Source organism: Salmo salar, chromosome ssa01 (assembly GCF_905237065.1).
Source record: "Salmo salar chromosome ssa01, Ssal_v3.1, whole genome shotgun sequence".
NCBI classification, from domain to species: domain Eukaryota; kingdom Metazoa; phylum Chordata; class Actinopteri; order Salmoniformes; family Salmonidae; genus Salmo; species Salmo salar.
In genome coordinates this window covers 169,381,892-169,401,669 of record NC_059442.1, presented here as the reverse complement: position 1 = coordinate 169,401,669, position 19,778 = coordinate 169,381,892, and the positions used below count along the sequence as shown (strand labels likewise).

The 19,778-nt window shown below is 42.4% G+C and overlaps 1 protein-coding gene across 4 annotated transcripts in view; it reads right to left on the bottom strand.

The window, feature by feature from the left end:
* The window catches only part of LOC106572350 (cingulin-like protein 1), an 87,725-nt gene that overhangs the window by 42,437 nt on the left and 25,510 nt on the right, over positions 1-19,778 (bottom strand). For 3 of the 4 annotated variants that reach the window (XR_001321107.2, XR_006758758.1, XM_045694040.1), the window contains exon 2: positions 15,389-15,507. The gene's annotated coding sequence lies outside the window, so the exon portion shown is untranslated. Of the gene's footprint in view, positions 1-12,826; positions 13,034-15,388; positions 15,508-19,778 lie in introns of those variants that run through there. The other variant, XM_014146401.2, reaches the window with a different exon arrangement.

The window sequence follows — 19,778 nt, the reverse complement described above, 5'->3', positions numbered from 1 at the left end:
TGGACCAAAGTGCAGCGTGTGTTTCGTTCCACATATTTATTTAATCCGTGAAAACTATGCAATACATCAAATAACTGAAATCTACAAAATAACAAACCGTGACGCAGAGGAGAAACAAACACTACTCACAAATAATCACCCACAAAAACAGGTGGGACAAACATCAGCTTAAATATGACCTCCAATTAGAGACAACGACGACCAGCTGCCTCTAATTGGAGATCATACCAAACAAAACCAACATAGAAATACAAAACTAGAAACTGAACATAGAAATACAAACCATAGACAAACACCCCCTGTCACGCCCTGACCTACTCTACCATAGAAAATAACCACTTACTATGGTCAGGACGTGACACAGAGGCTCAAACAGGAAGTACCCATGACTCCCTCTGTTGAGAAAGGGTCGTCAGAATTTGCTAGCGCTGATTAGAATATGTTCTGAGACTCTGCCGATAACATCGAGGAGCTAACCACCTCCGTCACCGGCTTCATATGGAAATGCATCGGCGGCATTGTCCCCACAGCAAAGGTTCGCTGCTTCCCTAATCAAAATCCCTGGACTAACACAGAGGTTGACACTAAAATTAAGGACAGTGCTACCGTACACAGAGCTTTCGCAGACAACCCTGAGGCTATGCTAAAGACAGGAACAAGTACAAGAAGTCCCGCTACGACCTCCGCTGAGTCATCAAACGAACAAATCAAAATAGATTCTTCAAAGTAGCCACCTTTTGCCTTGACAGCTTTGAACACTCTTGGCATTCTTTCAACCAGCTTCATGAGGTAGTCACCTAGAATGCATTTCAATTAACAGGTGTGCCTTGTTAAAAGTTAATTTGTGGAATTTATTTCCTTCTTGTGTTTGAGCTAATCAGTTCTGTTGTAACAAGGTAGGGGTGGCATACAGAAGATAGCCCTATTTGGTAAAAGAACAAGTCCATATTATGGCAAGAGCAGCTCAAATAAGCAAAGAGAAACAACAGTCCATCATTACTTTAAGACATGAAGGTCAGTCCATACGGAAAATGTCAAGAACTTTGAAAGTTTCTTCAAGTACAATTGCAAAAACCATCAAGCTCTATGATGAAACTGGCTCGCATGAGGACTGCCACAGGAAAGGAAGACCCAGAGTTACCTCTGCTGCATAGGATAAGTTCATTAGAGTTACCAGCCTCAGAAATTGCAGACCAAATAAATGCTTCAGAGTTTATAGGCCTGTATCTATCCTCTGTGTAACATCAAAGATCCTGGAGAGAATTGTACATGAGCAAATGTATGAATATGTTAACAAACAGGGTCTAATGTATAAATATGTTAACAAACAGGGTCTAATGTATAAATATGTTAACAAACAGGGTCTAATGTATAAATATGTTAACAAACAGGGTCTAACGTGTGATTTTCAGTCGGGTTTTAGAAAAACATACTCCACTGATTCATGTCTACTTTACTTGACTGACTTCATCAGGAAAGAGATTGATGAGGGAAATCTGTATGGAATGGTACTGATTGACCTACAGAAGGCCTTTGATACAGTTAACCACTGTCTCCTAATCTCCAAACTGGAGGCACTGGGGTTAAACAGTATCCCTCTAGGCTGGGTAAAGTCCTATTGATCAGGAAGGGAGCAAGTAGTAGAGGTTAATGGTTCACTGTCTCAGGCAAAACCAATGAGTTGTGGCGTTCCGCAGGGCAGCGTGTTTGGGCCTCTGCTGTTTTTATTGTATATTAACAATATGAAAGATACTTGTTCTTGCCGTCTTTTTTCTTTATGCGGATGACTCTACACTTCTGATGTCTCACAAAAGTAAAACTATGTTGGAGAGCATACTTAGCATAGAGCTTACTAACATTAGCAAATGGCTTGGAGATTATAATCTATCTCTGCACTTAGGGAAAACTGAAGCAGTTATTTTTGGATCCAGACCTAAATTGTGCAGGTCGTCTGAAATCAGAGTGGAGTTAGGGGGTGAGGCGCTGTCCTCTGTTAGCTACTTGGGATGCATCCTTGATGGAAGCTTGGGAGTTGTGAGAATGGCCAATAAAGTGCTAGGGAAGGTTAATGCCAGGACTATGTTTTTGGCGAGAAAGTCCAAGCTGCTTGATAAGGACTCCATGAAAGTGCTAGCTACTGCCCTCATTCAATGCCATTTTGATTATGCTAGTACTTCCTGGTTTGGGGGCTTATCTGAATTTATGAAGGGGAAGATCCCGATAGCCCAGAATAAGCTGATCAGGGTAGTATTGAAGGTGAGTCCACGTACTCACATAGGCAGGAGCTGCTTTCCGGAACTAAACTGGCTGCCTGTTGAGGCTAGGGTGTCCCAGATTAGACTAGGTTTGGTTTACAGGAGTATTTATTGTCCTGCGCCCAGATATCTAAGTAATTACTTTTCTTGTGTTAGGGATGCACACAATCACAGCACCAGATCAGGTGTTGCTGATGTGTGCTTATACAGGTTCATGGGTAATGCTGGGAAAGGTACTTTCTTGTATACTGAAGCCTCAGAATGGAATGAGTTGCGTCTGCCTATAAAAACAACGTCCTCTCTGGACAGCTTTAAAAAATAAAGTAAAAATATGTTTGACGTCTGAATAACCCCTATGATGTAACTGGAATGATGAGATAGTTGTTTTTCCTCTCTGTTTTTGTTTTATTATTTCACTGCCATACTGTGTTCCATCTTGTCTAGCCATCTTGTCTCAAGAGGACCACAATGGAAATAAGTCCCAGACTGTGTTGTGTGTTATCCTCAATGATATTATTTAAGTTTTATGTGTGCTTGTTTTTTTTAAATGGTCGAATTAATAAACTAAACAGACACATCTCAAAATCAACTGTTCACTGTGGTTCCCACACATGCAGCATGGAGGAGGAGGTGTGATGGTGTGGGGGTGCTTTGCTGGTGACACTGTCTGTGATTTATTTAGAATTCAAGGCACACTTAACCAGCATGACTACCACAGCATTCTGCAGTGATACACCATCACATCTGATTTGGGCTTAGTTGGACTATCATTCATTTTTCAACAGGACAATGACCCAACACACCTCCAGGCTGTGTAAGGGCTATTTGACCAAGAAGAAGAGTGATGGTGTGCTGCATCAGATGACCTGGGCTCCACAATCACCCGACCTCAACCCAAATAAAATGGTTTAGGAGGAGTTGGACCGCAGAGTGAAGGAAAAGCAGACAACAAGTGCTCAGCATGTGGGAACTCCTTCAAGACTGTTGGAAAATCATTCCAGGTGAAGCTGATTGAGAGAATGCCAAGAGCGTGCAAAGATGTCATCAAAGCAAAAGGTGGCTACTTTGAAGAATTTAAAATATAACATATATTTTGATTTAACACTTTTTTTGTTACTACATGATTCCTATTATTCTACCATGTAGAAAATAGTGAAAAAATGAGTAGGTGTGTCCAAACTTGTGACTATATATATATTTATACAGTGGAAGTTTACATACACTTAGGTTGGAGTCATTAAAACTCATTTTTCAACCACAGCACAAATTTCTTGTTAACAAACTATAGTTTTGGCAAGTCGGTTAGGACATCTACTTTGTGCATGGCAAGAGTCATTTTTCCAACAATTGTTTACAGACAGATTATTCCACTTATAATTCATTGTATCACAATTCCAGTGGGTCAGAAGTTTACATGCACTAAGTTGACTGTGCCTTTAAACAGCTTGGAAAAATCCAGAAAATTATGTCTTGGTTTTAGAAGCTTCTGATAGGCTAATTGTCACGACTTCTTCCGAAGTCGATGCCCCTCCTTGTTCGGGTGGTGCTCGGCGGTCGACGTCACCGTTCTTCTAGCCACCATTGATCAGTTTTTCATTTTCCATTGGTTTTGTCTTGTCTTCCTACACACCTGGTTCCAATCCCATTAATTACATGTGTATCTAACCCTCTGTTTCCCCTCATATCCTTGTCGGTGATTGTTTGTTATGTACGTCTAGATTACAGCCTTCTCTGTAGCTCAGCTGGTAGAGCATGGTGTTTGCAACGCCATTGAGGGTGGGTTCGATTCCCACGGGGGGCCAGCACAGAAAAAAAAATGTATGAAATGTATGCATTCACTACTGTAAGTCGCTCTGGATAAGAGCGTCTGCTAAATGACTAAAATGTAAAAATGTAAATGTATGTATCGGTGTGCGACGGGTTAATTTTACCCGGGTTATTTTGAACGTTGGTTTTGGAGTTTGTTTTTTGTAATAAGTTCTCCAGTTTAACCATTTTAGTTTCTCCTGCGCCTGACTTCCCTGCCACCTACACACACGGATATGACACTAATTGACATCATTTTGAGTCAATTGGAGGTGTACCTGTGGATGTATTTCAAAGCCAACCTTCAAACTCAGTGACCCTTTGCTTGACATCATGGGAAAATTAAAAGAAATCAACCAAGACCTCAAAAAAAAAATGTAGACCTCCACAAGTCTGGTTCATCCTTGGGAGCAATTTCCAAACGCCTGAAGCTACCACGTTCATCTGTACAAACAATAGTACGCAAGTATAAACACCATGGGACCACGCAGCCATCATACCGCTCAGGAAGGAGACACGTTCTGTCTCCTAGAGATGAACGTACTTTGGTGTGAAAAGTGCAAATCAATCCCAGAACAACAGCAAAGGACCTTGTGAAGATGCTGGAGGAAACATGTACAAAAGTATCTATATCCACAGTAAAAACGAGTCCTATATCGACACAAGCTGAAATGCCGCTCAGCAAGGAAGAAGCCACTGCTCCAAAACCGCCATAAAAAAGCCAGACCACGGTTTGAGTTTATGTAAACGTCTGACCCACTGGGAATGTGATGAAAGAAATAAAAGCTGAAATAAATCATTCTCTCTACTATTATTCTGACATTTCACATTCTTAAAATAAAGCGGTGATCCTAACTGACCTAAGACAGGGAATTTTTACTAGGATTAAAATGTCAGGAATTGTGCAAAAATTGATTTTAAATGTATTTGGCTAAGGTGTATGTAAACTTCAGACTTCAACTGTATAAAATATGACTTCACTGCAGCAGTGGTTCTCAAACCTCTCCACGAGAGGGAACCAGACAATTCACAATGTTGTTGTAGCTCTGAACTGGCTGAACTCATTCACCTAATCAAGGGCTTGATGATTAGTTGACAAGTTGAATCAGGTCTGGAATAGATCAAAGCTATGGAATGGCGGGTTGGGGTTCCCCCAAGGAGAGGTTGGAGTACCACTGCATTACAGTATGATGGCACTGAGACATTGGCACCTTGGCACCACTGAGCCACAAAAGGAAACTGCAGGTTTTCCCAGAACACAATGACACACCCTTGGCTTGAACTGAGCCTACTGATGTGCTTTAACTTGCCCTGTCTGGTACGAGTCGCACATCCACATCAGGTGATCGCTAAGTAAAAGGATAGGACTGTAAAGTTTCCAAAATGTAAGAGGACTCCCGTGGTATTTTGTGACATAGTTCCAGAATACCATTCAGGTGTATTTTGTGGCTTTTGGTGAATGTGTTCTAACGATCTAAGGTCACGCTGTTGTTACTGATGGCAGTAAAGCAGGTCCTACTGCTGTAAACACACAGTCCAGTTCATAGTGAATGATGGCAGGTCCTACTGTAAACACACAGTCCAGTTCATAGTGAATGATGCCAGGTCCTACTGCCTGTAAACACACAGTCCAGTTCATAGTGAATGATGCCAGGTCCTACTGCCTGTAAACACACAGTCCAGTTCATAGTGAATGATGACAGGTCCTACTGCCTGTAAACACACAGTCCAGTTCATAGTGAATGATGACAGGTCCTACTGCCTGTAAACACACAGTCCAGTTCATAGTGAATGATGACAGGTCCTACTGCCTGTAAAAACACAGTCCAGTTCAAAGTGAATGATGACAGGCCTGTGTGGCAAATGGCTTGTTTGCATATAGACCTACTGTAGCTCTGATTGGCTATACTGCACCGGTTTGCGTAGACTCTGGTCCTGGACGAGGCAGATGTTTTTATTTGGTTTTATTTACTGCAGTGTCTATTAATTGTCAAGACGCACTGCTGCTTTCTCACTCTATATTGCTATAAATTTGTCACAAATACCTTAGTGTACGTAATTCTAAGAATTTATGAAAACGTGAAAACGACCATATCTAAGTGCTCGCCAGTTAGAAAATGTTCAAAGAAATGTCTTATTATTCCTGGGGGAGTATATGAACAGATTTTAATACGATTTCATGTCGCTAAAATTCTGTCGGTTCCACTTTAATGCATGTAAGTGCTTTGAAAATAATTTACATTTAGATTAATCATCAGCTTTTATGACACCAGTCTGAAAGCTGTTTGTTCTGTTCTGTTGGAAGCTCTGAAGCCTCACCCAGCAACACATCCACGATCCACATCAGGGGGATCACCGAGTAGAGGGAGGATAGGCTTGGTAAACATGGATCATTAGTGGGTGGCGCAAGACCTTGAGTGACCCTGAACAATTCCCAAACCCTATAATTAAAGAAAATGCTTTAAAAACCATTAATAAAGTATCAAGTCTGAAAAGCTGTTAGTCAGGTTCTGTTCTGTCGGCAGCTCTGAGCCCCACCCAGTGCCATATTCACATCCTGGCACTAGCAGGGTTCGTGTGAATCTACAGGGTGTATCTATTTACTCAATACAGTACTCATCCTGCAGAGAAACGAAGTCTGTGGTCACACTGACAGACAAGCAGCAACAGGATAGTGTTTATCTTTGCAATGAAACTACGTTGCTGTCATAACATAGTCAGTTTACATGTTACACTGCTAAAAAAAACTAAAGCAGCGAAAACTAGCATTTAATCCAGCCCACAACCACATCAGGATACTGTACCTGAAACAATGGAGACACAAACAGGTAATAACCTGAGTCAGCTTTACCTGTCCAGAACCAAATCTTATAAAAGCGTGGATTCGCTACAAATCACCACAACAGGCCAGCTCCACATCCAGCTATAGCTTTGACAACAAAGAACTTAGTTATCTGGTTTTATGTTACCACAAGCAGCTAGTATAAAACCATACATCACCGCAAACAAATCCTCTTCAACCCTACACCTTCCAGCTATATTATCAGCCAGCAACTACAGCTGAAAGAAGAGTGGCGGAGTCATGTCCTGGTGTGGTGGTGTCATGGTGTGGTAGTGTGGTGGTGTGGTGGTGTCATGGTGTGGTGGTGGTGTCATGGTGTGGTGGTGTGGTGGTGTCATGGTGTGGTGGTGTCATGGTGTGGTGGTGTGGTGGTGTCATGGTGTGGTGGTGGTGTCATGGTGTGGTGGTGTGGTGGTGTCATGGTGTGGTGGTGTCATGGTGTGGTGGTGTGGTGGTGTGGTGGTGTCATGGTGTGGTGGTGTCATGGTGTGGTGGTGGTGTCATGGTGTGGTGGTGTGGTGGTGTCATGGTGTGGTGGTGTATTGGTGTAATGGTGTAGTGGTGTAGTGGTGTCATGGTGTCGTGGTGTCATGGTGTGATGGTGTGGTGGTGTCATGGTGTGGTGGTGTGGTGGTGTCATGGTGTGGTGGTGTGGTGGTGTAGTGGTGTCATGGTGTGGTGGTGGTGTCATGGTGTGGTGGTGGTGTCATGGTGTGCTGGTGTCATGGTGTGGTGGTGGTGTCATGGTGTGGTGGTGTCATGGTGTGGTGGTGTATTGGTGTAGTGGTGTAGTGGTGTAATGGTGTAGTGGTGTAGTGGTGTCATGGTGTGGTGGTGTCATGGTGTGGTGGTGTGGTGGTGTCATGGTGTCATGGTGTGGTGGTGTCTTGGTGTGGTGGTGTCATGGTGTCATGGTGTGGTGGTGTAGTGGTGTCATGGTGTGGTGGTGGTGTCATGGTGTGGTGGTGTAGTGGTGTAGTGGTGTGGTGGTGGTGTCATGGTGTGGTGGTGTAGTGGTGTAGTGGTGTGGTGGTGGTGTCATGGTGTGGTGGTGTAGTGGTGTCATGGTGTGGTGGTGGTGTCATGGTGTAGTGGTGTCATGGTGTGGTGGTGGTGTCATGGTGTGGTGGTGTAGTGGTGTCATGGTGTGGTGGTGGTGTCATGGTGTGGTGGTGTAGTGGTGTCATGGTGTGATGGTGGTGTCATGGTGTGATGGTGTGGTGGTGTCATTGTGTATTGTTGTAGTGGTGTCATGGTGTGGTGGTGGTGTCATGGTGTGGTGGTGTCTTGGTGTGGTGGTGTCTTGGTGTGGTGGTGTAGTGGTGTCATGGTGTCATGGTGTGATGGTGGTGTCATGGTGTGATGGTGTGGTGGTGTCATTGTGTATTGTTGTAGTGGTGTCATGGTGTGGTGGTGGTGTCATGGTGTGGTGGTGTCTTGGTGTGGTGGTGTAGTGGTGTAGTGGTGTCATGGTGTGGTGGTGGTGTCATGGTGTGGTGGTGTAGTGGTGTCATGGTGTGGTGGTGTAGTGGTGTCATGGTGTCATGGTGTGATGGTGGTGTCATGGTGTCATGGTGTGATGGTGGTGTCATGGTGTGGTGGTGTCATGGTGTGGTGGTGTAGTGGTGTCATGGTGTCATGGTGTGATGGTGGTGTCATGGTGTGGTGGTGTCATGGTGTGGTGGTGGTGTCATGGTGTGGTGGTGTAGTGGTGTCATGGTGTCATGGTGTGATGGTGGTGTCATGGTGTCATGGTGTGGTGGTGGTGTCATGGTGTGGTGGTGTAGTGGTGTCATGGTGTGATGGTGGTGTCATGGTGTCATGGTGTGGTGGTGTGGTGGTGTCATGGTGTGGTGGTGTCATTGTTTGTGCCATGAGCCCTGTTTAGACCTGGTTCTAGCATGTGTCTGCCGTCCTGATCTTGTCCACATTTGCCAATAGGTGTAGACAATCAAAAGATGCGCTGTGATCCGATTGTGATTAGATCTTCCTGACCACCTCTGGAAGTAGTCGAAGACGCATCTTGTTCAGATAGCCTTGAAGTGTAAATGAATCCTGACAACGAAAGCGCATACATTTGACTAACATAATGTTTTCCCGCCACAAAAAAATCCCACCGGCCAGTTGAGGTCATAATTACGGACAACGATACCTCTACAATTCCTCCAGGATATAAATATAATGGTCTTTATTAGAAACCAACTGCACACTGTCACTGTGGGCGGATGCCTCAGTCCAATCAAAATTAGATTACGCATTTAGAAATGCATATATTTATGAAGAGATATCGTCCCGAATGAGAGAAAAATGGTTCCCCCGTTCCTATATCCAATGCCAGAGATAAATGGAATATTTAAAAACATCATACAGGAAGACCAAGGCCTGTGATTTTTTTTCATTTAACTAGGTAGTCAGTTAAGAACAAATTATTATTTACAATGACAATTATTTACAATGTTTCCCCAGTAGGCCGTCATTGGAAATAATAATATGTTCTTTACTGACCAGTCTTCCTGTATGATGTTTTTAAATATTCCATTTATCTCTGGCATTGGATATAGAGATATGGGGGAACCATTTTTCTCTAATTCGGGACGATATCTCTTCATAAATATATTTATTTCTACATGCGTAATCTTACGGCTCTGAACAGTGCCTTGTTCAGGGGCAGAACGACAGATTTGCCGTGACAGCAGGAGTGTGGAACGAGAACACCCCCCATGCCCAGTTTATTATTGAACTTGCCATGTCTGGGATGCATCACACATCCACATCAGGTGATCACTTGCTAAAATAATTGGTAAACACCTTTTCATCATTGTGAAGATTTTTTAATGTCTTAATAAAATACCTACAATGAAAATAAAGTCACGAGAAAGGGTATGTTGTGTTGGTTTCTGTCATTTAAGGAGGGTCATGCCAGTTAACTGGTCCCAAACCTATACTTAGAGAAATATATTTAATGCAGGTAAGTGCCTTGAAAAAAATCATTTTCATTTACATTATTCATCAGCTTTCAAGTACCAGTCTGAAAGCTGTTAGTCAGGTTTTGGTCTGTTCTATTGGCAGCTCTGAAGCCCACCGTGCAGCCCATCCACAACCTAAATCAGCTGATCACCAAGTAGAGGGAGTGTAGGTGGTATAATACAGTAATATAATACAGTGGTATATTACTGTGGTATAATACAGTAATATAATACAGTAATATAATACAATGGTATATTACTGTGGTATAATACAGTGGTATAATACAGTGGTATATTACAGTGGTATAATACAGTAATATAATACAGTAATATAATACAGTAATATAATACAGTGGTATAATACAGTGGTATAACACAGTGGTATAATACAGTAATATAATACAGTAATATAATACAGTGGTATAATACAGTAATATAATACAGTAATATAATACAGTGGTATAATACAGGGGTATAACACAGTGGTATAATACAGTAATATAATACAGTAATATAATACAGTGGTATAATACAGTAATATAATACAGTAATATAATACAGTGGTATAATACTGTGGTATAATACAGTAATATAATACAGTGGTATAATACTGTGGTATAATACAGTAATATAATACAGTGGTATAATACAGTAATATAATACAGTAATATAATACAGTGGTATAACACAGTGGTATAATACAGTAATATAATACAGTGGTATAATACAGTAATATAATACAGTAATATAATACAGTGGTATAATACAGTAATATAATACAGTAATATAATACAGTGGTATAATACAGTAATATAATACAGTAATATAATACAGTGGTATAATACAGTAATATAATACAGTAATATAATACAGTGGTATAACACAGTGGTATAACACAGTGGTATAATACAGTAATATAATACAGTAATATAATACAGTGGTATAATACAGTAATATAATACAGTGGTATAATACTGTGGTATAATACAGTAATATAATACAGTGGTATAATACTGTGGTATAATACAGTAATATAATACAGTGGTATAATACAGTAATATAATACAGTAATATAATACAGTGGTATAACACAGTGGTATAATACAGTAATATAATACAGTGGTATAATACAGTAATATAATACAGTAATATAATACAGTGGTATAATACAGTAATATAATACAGTAATATAATACAGTGGTATAACACAGTGGTATAACACAGTGGTATAATAAAGTAATATAATACAGTAATATAATACAGTGGTATAATACAGTGGTATAACACAGTGGTATAACACAGTGGTATAATACAGTAATATAATACAGTAATATAATACAGTGGTATATTACAGTGGTATAATACAGTAATATAATACAGTAATATAATACAGTAATATAATACAGTGGTATAACACAGTGGTATAATACAGTAATATAATACAGTGGTATAATACAGTAATATAATACAGTAATATAATACAGTGGTATAATACAGTAATATAATACAGTAATATAATACAGTAATATAATACAGTAATATAATACAGTGGTATAACACAGTGGTATAATACAGTAATATAATACAGTGGTATAATACAGTAATATAATACAGTAATATAATACAGTGGTATAATACAGTAATATAATACAGTAATATAATACAGTAATATAATACAGTGGTATAATACAGTGGTATAACACAGTGGTATAACACAGTGGTATAATACAGTAATATAATACAGTAATATAATACAGTGGTATAATACAGTGGTATAATACAGTGGTATAATACAGTAATATAATACAGTAATATAATACAGTGGTATAATACAGTAATATAATACAGTAATATAATACAGTGGTATAATACAGTGGTATAACACAGTGGTATAACACAGTGGTATAATACAGTAATATAATACAGTAATATAATACAGTAATATAATACAGTGGTATAATACAGTGGTATAACACAGTGGTATAATACAGTGGTATAATACTGTGGTTTCCCCAGGGGGCTAGTTACCCACTAGTACTCGACAATACGAAGGACTCTTTAGGCTGTTTTTAGATTCATGTGCGTGGTAACATTGGCGTGGTAACATTTTTATATAGTTCAGTTTTTATTATTTTTAACACAATACCTGAATAAATATTAGTGCTTAACGTAAATGTTGCTTATTTTTCCATTTTATAAACAACTAATTGACCTAAGTAGGTTCAATTATTTGAATTACATTTCATTATTTTTATTATTATTTTTTAAATGTTTTGCTCAATGTGCACATTGCGCAGTTTTTCTCTAGAGATAAATCGGATGATGCGTAAACTGTGCGATGTACTAGGGAGTTGTAGTTTCCAACAGACCAATGTTCTACGTAATTTAAAGCAGAAAACGTGCTAATTAACTACAATAACCATAATCCATTGCTTGTTCGGTCTGTGTTCTTTTTTAAAGCCTGTTATGTAATAGACAGAAGAATGTGCGATCAACAGGGGTTACATAAGAGAACAGTTGCTTTGAACAACTACTAAAATAGTCATTTAGTCAGACAGCAGCTCTATAGAGATGAGATGATGACCTGGAATTAAATAATAAAGTCATCAAATAAAACCAATGTAATATATACAATAACTGAAATCTTTTATTAAAGTAATGTGAATAAGTGTTGGTTAATGAGTGATCAGCAGTAATGGACAGTCACTACCATCATGGGTCTTTTATTCATTGTTGTATTCTGTGTTGTTACAGCATTCATCCCACAAAATGCATAGTGCATTTCATGTAAAACATAAAAAATAAATTCTGATTATTTTTTAATAATCGAACTGAAACCGAACCGACCTAAAAAAAAAAAACACTAATCGCTCAGGGCTTAATAAAGATGGATTTAGTCAAACATAAAGTCATCGCACCAGACAAGTCTGACTCTGATTATTGCAAATTCTACGTACCTTTAAAGTCTGGTGTGTGAGATGAAAGCCCAGTCATTATCGACAGTCTGTGCGTGGCTATAAAGATCAATGAAAGAAAGGAAAGCCTTCTATTCCTTCCTAATACAGAAACCTTGGTTTGTAAACTGAATAAACTCATACATGTTGACTTGAACATTCCAGCACACTTCAACAGAGCGAGATCTCAGACACATCATGGTGTGGGCTCATGCTAGATTGAGTCACTGTGAGTGTCTTTATAAATACTCTGTCCGCAGTCTGTTGTCTGTTGTTGAGGGAGCACACGTTTCCCGGTCGGGGGGAAAAACGGTTTGAAATGGCACTGCCCTAAGGGAGAACTAGGTGAGATTGCCGAGGGAGAATAAAGATGACATCATTTCAAATAGCTTTCCCCAGTTGTGGGTGAATCTCAACCTTCCAGACAGACCAGACCAGGTGCAGACAGACCAGACCAGCTGCAGACAGACCAGACCAGGTGCAGACAGACCAGACCAGGTGCAGACAGACCAGACCAGCTGCAGACAGACCAGACCAGGTGCAGACAGACCAGACCAGGTGCAGACAGACCAGACCAGGTGCAGACAGACCAGACCAGGTGCAGACAGACAAGACCAGGTGCAGACAGACCAGACCAGCAGACCAGGTGCAGACAGACCAGACCAGGTGCAGACAGACCAGGTGCAGACAGACCAGACTAGGTGCACCCACAGCCAGATAGACCAGACCAGGTGCACCCACAGCCAGACAGACCAGACCAGGTGCAGACAGACCAGAACAGGTGCAGACAGACCAGAACAGGTGCAGAGAGACCAGAACAGGTGCAGACAGACCAGACAGGTCCAGACAGACCAGACCAGGTGCAGAGAGACCAGACCAGGTGCAGACAGACCAGAACAGGTGCAGACAGACCAGACCAGGTGCAGAGAGACCAGACCAGGTGCAGACAGACCAGACCAGGTGCAGAGAGACCAGACCAGGTGCAGACAGACCAGAACAGGTGCAGACAGACCAGACCAGGTGCAGACAGACCAGACAGGAATGGAGAGAATAGATTGGGATAGATATCCTTCTTCTACAGTGTGTCTCTCTGATGGTAACCAGACCCCCTGTTACCCCTCTCTGATGGTAACCAGACCCCCTGTTACCCCTCTCTGATGATAACCAGACCCCCTGTTACCCCTCTCTGATGATAACCAGACCCCCTGTTACCCCTGTTACCCCTCTCTGATGATAACCAGACCCCCTGTTACCCCTCTCTGATGGTAACCAGACCCCCTGTTACCCCTCTCTGATGATAACCAGACCCCCTGTTACCCCTCTCTGATGATAACCAGACCCCCTGTTACCCCTCTCTGATGGTAACCAGACCCCCTGTTACCCCTCTCTGATGATAACCAGTCCCCCTGTTACCCCTCTCTGATGATAACCAGACCCCCTGTTACCCCTCTCTGATGATAACCAGACCCCCTGTTACCCCTCTCTGATGGTAACCAGACCCCCTGTTACCCCTCTCTGATGGTAACCAGACCCCCTGTTACCCCTCTCTGATGATAACCAGACCCCCTGTTACCCCTCTCTGATGGTAACCAGACCCCCTGTTACCCCTCTCTGATGGTAACCAGACCCCCTGTTACCCCTCTCTGATGGTAACCAGACCCCCTGTTACCCCTCTCTGATGATAACCAGACCCCCTGTTACCCCTCTCTGATGGTAACCAGACCCCCTGTTACCCCTCTCTGATGGTAACCAGACCCCCTGTTACCCCTCTCTGATGGTAACCAGACCCCCTGTTACCCGTCTCTGATGATAACCAGACCCCCTGTTACCCCTCTCTGATGATAACCAGACCCCCTGTTACCCCTCTCTGATGATAACCAGACCCCCTGTTACCCCTCTCTGATGGTAACCAGACCCCCTGTTACCCCTCTCTGATGGTAACCAGACCCCCTTTACCCCCTCTCTGATGATAACCAGACCCACTGTTACCCCTCTCTGATGATAACCAGACCCCCTGTTACCCCTCTCTGATGATAACCAGACCCCCTGTTACCCCTCTCTGATGGTAACCAGACCCCCTGTTACCCCTCTCTGATGATAACCAGACCCCCTGTTACCCCTCTCTGATGATAACCAGACCCCCTGTTACCCCTCTCTGATGATAACCAGACCCCCTGTTACCCCTCTCTGATGATAACCAGACCCCCTGTTACCCCTCTCTGATGGTAACCAGACCCCCTGTTACCCCTGTTACCCCTCTCTGATGGTAACCAGACCCCCTGTTACCCCTCTCTGATGATAACCAGACCCCCTTTTACCCCTGTTACCCCTCTCTGATGGTAACCAAGAGGCCAGTAACCCCAAGACAAGATAGCTATCTGCCAGGGAAAGTAACATTTGGCTGTCTTTCAAGAACAATAATAAAGATACTTGGTATTTATTGTGTTGTTCCGGTGTGTGTGTGTGTGTGTGTGTGTGTGTGTGTGTGTGTGTGTGTGTGTGTGTGTGTGTGTGTGTGTGTGTGTGTGTGTGTGTGTGTGTGTGTGTGTGTGTGTGTTAGGTTACCTGTTCGTCTAGTGAAATAGTCTCCCAGCGTATGTTCACTTTGTCCCCCGGTAGTTCTGTCAGCTGTATCAGTGAAGGGGGGGGAATGTCTCTCTGGTCTCTCTCTGAGCCCCTATTGGCTGGTGGAAACACAAGGTCACAGGTCAGATATACTGGCCCATTGCCTGGGGTTACCATGGACACCAGGGACATTCTTTAAAAACGACAAAAGTTGTTGTTGTCACACCCATTTCAGAGACATACATTCCAGACACACCCATTCCAGACACACACATTTCAGACACCCATTTCAGACACATACATTCCAGACACCCATTCCAGACACACCCATTTCAGACACACCCATTTCAGACACACCCATTCCAGACACACCCATTCCAGACACACCCATTTCACACACACCCATTCCAGACACACCCATTTAAGACACACCCATTCCAGACACACCCATTTCAGACACCCCCATTCCAGACACACCCATTCCAGACACCCATTTCAGACACACCCATTTCAGACACACCCATTCCAGACACACATTTCAGACACCCATTTCAGACACATACATTCCAGACACCCATTCCAGACACACCCATTCCAGACACACCCATTTCAGACACACCCATTCCAGACACACCCATTCCAGACACACCCATTCCAGACACACCCATTTCAGACACACCCATTTAAGACACACCCATTCCAGACACACCCATTTCAGACACCCCCATTCCAGACACACCCATTTCAGACACACCCATTTCAGACACACCCATTCCAGACACACCCATTCCAGACACACCCATTCCAGACACACCCATTTCACACACACCCATTTCAGACACACCCATTCCAGACACACCCATTTCACACACACCCATTTCAGACACACCCATTCCAGACACACCCATTTCACACACACCCATTTCAGACACACCCATTTCAGACACACCCATTTCAGACACACCCATTCCAGACACACCCATTTCACACACACCCATTTCAGACACACCCATTCCAGACACACCCATTTCACACACACCCATTTCAGACACACCCATTCCAGACACACCCATTTCACACACACCCATTTCAGACACACCCATTTCAGACACACCCATTTCAGACACACCCATTTCAGACACACCCATTCCAGACACACCCATTTCACACACACCCATTTCAGACACACCCATTCCAGACACACCCATTTCACACACACCCATTTCAGACACACCCATTTCAGACACACCCATTTCACACACACCCATTCGTAATGACCGAAGCACAGAAAGGTGTGGATACATATAAAAGTTTGGGACATTAGTCTAAAACCAATCAGGAGTTACTGTTGATGCAGGTTCACAAGCAGGACATTTTTCGATGAGGAACAATGAGGTTTGGAATGTTACAAAGCAACAACAAAAAATACCTCAAGTAGAAACATGATAATTCAGAATAATAAACTAATATCAAATCCAAATCAATGTTATTGACCGGCGATCTTTAGATATCTTTATGGGTCTGGGTACAGAACTACGTCCCCATCTTGACAGAACAGAATCCTTACAATCGATCCATAAAACGTATTTCTAAAAGCTGTTTCCACAGCTGTCACTAGGGTTGCAAAGCTACAGGTACATCACCAACGTTACCGGAAGCTTTGTTGATTTGGGAAATAACACGTCACCCATGGCAATCTATGGTAAATGTTGTAATTTATACTTGAAAAATCTTTAAAATAATCTTTAAAAATGTATAGACCATCAACAGTATGGTAAACTGACCAGGCCATCAACAGTATGGTAAACTGACCAGTCCATCAACACTATGGTAAACTGACCAGACCATCAACAGTATGGTAAACTGACCAGACCATCAACAGCATGGTAAACTGACCAGACCATCAACAGTATGGTAAACTGACCAGGCCATCAACAGTATGGTAAACTGACCAGACCATCAACAGTATGGTAAACTGACCAGACCAGTCCATCAACAGTATGGTAAACTGACCAGACCATCAACAGTATGGTAAACTGACCAGGCCATCAACAGTATGGTAAACTGACCAGACCATCAACAGTATGGTAAACTGACCAGACCATCAACAGTATGGTAAACTGACCAGACCATCAACAGTATGGTAAACTGACCAGGCCATCAACAGTATGGTAAACTGACCAGACCATCAACAGTATGGTAAACTAACCAGGCCATCAACAGTATGGTAAACTGACCAGTCCATCAACAGTATGAGACACAGAGCGGCTTGGAATACTGTCAACACATCTGAATGTGTGCAAAGCAAACTAACTGGGGTAAAACACAGTGTAGAGGTAACCAAACTAACTGAGGTAAAACACTGTGTAGAGGTAACCAAACTAACTGAGGTAAAACACAGTGTAGAGGTAACCAAACGAACTGAGGTAAAACACAGTGTAGAGGTAACCAAACTAACTGGGGTAAAACACAGTGTAGAGGTAACCAAACTAACTGGGGTAAAACACAGTGTAGAGGTAACCAAACTAACTGAGGTAAAACACAGTGTAGAGGTAACCAAACTAACTGGGGTAAAACACTGTGTAGAGGTAACCAAACTAACTGGGGTAAAACACAGTGTAGAGGTAACCAAACTAACTGAGGTAAAACACAGTGTAGAGGTAACCAAACTAACTGGGGTAAAACACTGTGTAGAGGTACCAAACTAACTGGGGTAAAACACAGTGTAGAGGTAACCAAACTAACTGAGGTAAAACACAGTGTAGAGGTAACCAAACTAACTGGGGTAAAACACTGTGTAGAGGTACCAAACTAACTGGGGTAAAACACTGTGTAGAGGTAACCAAACTAACTGGGGTAAAACACAGTGTAGAGGTAACCAAACTAACTGGGGTAAAACACAGTGTAGAGGTAACCAAACTAACTGGGGTAAAACACAGTGTAGAGGTAACCAAACTAACTGGGGTAAAACACAGTGTAGAGGTAACCAAACTAACTGAGGTAAAACACAGTGTAGAGGTAACCAAACGAACTGAGGTAAAACACAGTGTAGAGGTAACCAAACTAACTGAGGTAAAACACAGTGTAGAGGTAACCAAACTAACTGAGGTAAAACACAGTGTAGAGGTAACCAAACTAACTGGGGTAAAACACAGTGTAGAGGTAACCAAACTAACTGAGGTAAAACACAGTGTAGAGGTAACCAAACTAACTGGGGTAAAACACAGTGTAGAGGTAACCAAACTAACTGGGGTAAAACACAGTGTAGAGGTAACCAAACTAACTGAGGTAAAACACAGTGTAGAGGTAACCAAACTAACTGAGGTAAAACACAGTGTAGAGGTAACCAAACTAACTGGGGTAAAACACAGTGTAGAGGTAACCAAACTAACTGAGGTAAAACACAGTGTAGAGGTAACCAAACTAACTGGGGTAAAACACAGTGTAGAGGTAACCAAACTAACTGAGGTAAAACACAGTGTAGAGGTAACCAAACTAACTGAGGTAAAACACAGTGTAGAGGTAACCAAACTAACTGGGGTAAAACACAGTGTAGAGGTAACCAAACTAACTGAGGTAAAACACAGTGTAGTGTTGTAGGTACCTGTGAGTTTAAATTAGGGCTGTCCCCGACAAAAAGAGTCCGTCTGTTCTTTCGACCCAATAGTTTGGTCAACATTTATAAATGTGGATTTTTCCATATATAGACACATCCTATGTCTGATGCTTTAAGCAAACTGTTTGAGTAGATAAATAAGACACACAAATGACTAGAGGGAGTCCGACCGCAATTGATTTGATTGTGCTGGGCCTGGCTCAGACTTTATGTGCTGTGTTAAAAGAATTAAGCTAAATGACAGCGAGTGACTGTGTGACTGGCACCCATTGTCTCTCTCTCCTCCCTGTGACTGTGACTAGCACCCATTGTCTCTCTCTCCTCCCTGTGACTGTGACTAGCACCCATTGTCTCTCTCTCCTCCCTGTGACTGTGACTAGCACCCATTGTCTCTCTCTCTCTCCTCCCTGTGACTGTGACTAGCACCCATTGTCTCTCTCTCCTCCCTGTGACTGTGACAAGCACCCATTGTCTCTCTCTCTCCTCCCTGTGACTGTGACTAGCACCCATTGTCTCTCTCTCATCCCTGTGACTGTGACTAGCACCCATTGTCTCTCTCTCTCCTCCCTGTGACTGTGACTAGCACCCATTGTCTCTCTCTCTCCTCCCTGTGACTGTGACTAGTACCCATTGTCTCTCTCTCTCCTCCCTGTGACTGTGACTAGCACCCATTGTCTCTCTCTCTCCTCCCTGTGACTGTGACTAGTACCCATTGTCTCTCTCTCTCTCCTCCCTGTGACTGTGACTAGTACCCATTGTCTCTCTCTCTCTCCT